The sequence below is a fragment of the Mastomys coucha genome, unplaced genomic scaffold, assembly GCF_008632895.1.
Source record: "Mastomys coucha isolate ucsf_1 unplaced genomic scaffold, UCSF_Mcou_1 pScaffold22, whole genome shotgun sequence".
Taxonomy (NCBI): Eukaryota; Metazoa; Chordata; class Mammalia; order Rodentia; family Muridae; genus Mastomys; species Mastomys coucha.
This window is the reverse complement of record NW_022196905.1, coordinates 224,586,316-224,586,938: the sequence shown is the minus strand read 5'-3', so window position 1 is coordinate 224,586,938 and position 623 is coordinate 224,586,316.

Sequence of the window (623 nt, the reverse complement as noted above, 5' to 3'; positions counted from 1 at the left end):
GAAAACAAGATATTCCATGACAAAACAAAATTCACACAATATCTTTCTACAAATCCAGCCCTACAAAGGATAATAGATGGAAAACATCAGTATAAGGAGCAAAATTACACCCTAGAAGAAGCAAAAAACTAATCTTTCATCAAATTCACACAAACCTAATTCTACCTCTTACAACAAAAACAACAGGGAGTGACAATTACTTTTTCTTAATATCATAATATGAAAATTAATATTACCAATATATCCTAATTGATTGAAATCCAATAATATGAGGAATTAGAAATTTGTTGACTGTCATCCAATGATCTCTCTAATTTGGTCATTGGAGAAATAGGTACAATATTGTACAATCTATATACACTGTCAGCTTGTTTGCTTGTGACAGTGTCTTGCTGTGTAGAACATAATGGTCTTGAGATCTTGCTTCTCCTAGCTCAGCCTCTATATTAGTAGTATTGTTTACTTCATGTTTCTACACTATACTATGGTTTTCAGAACAGCTTATATATTTCAAAAGTATTTATATACCCAAAAGAAACATAACTGATTAACTCAGGAGGTTGCTTGTAAGAGAACAACAAAGAGTGAGACTGAATGCTTTGCTTGACATTTGTAACTCTTGC